Below are 239 nucleotides of genomic sequence, written 5' to 3'. Positions count from 1 at the left end.
GCGCTCCCCGCCCTGCGCCTCCCGCGCCAGGGGGCGGGGCCAGGGGGGGCGCGCCGGGCAGCGCCCGCCCCCTCCAATTCATCTTTCCGCGGAGGCCCCGCCCCCTCCGCAGCACGGCCCAATCGGCGCCGCGCTCGCCGTCGCCAGGGGCGCCGCGTTGCCAGGGGCGGGGTGATTGGCGGCCGGGCCCCGCCCCGCTCGGCTCAGCGGCGGCGGCGGCGGCGGCGGCGCCAGAGCGC

Source organism: Lonchura striata, chromosome 9 (assembly GCF_050655825.1).
Source record: "Lonchura striata isolate lonStrDom1 chromosome 9, ASM5065582v1, whole genome shotgun sequence".
Lineage (NCBI taxonomy): Eukaryota > Metazoa > Chordata > Aves > Passeriformes > Estrildidae > Lonchura > Lonchura striata.
This window is presented reverse-complemented; position numbering follows the sequence as displayed.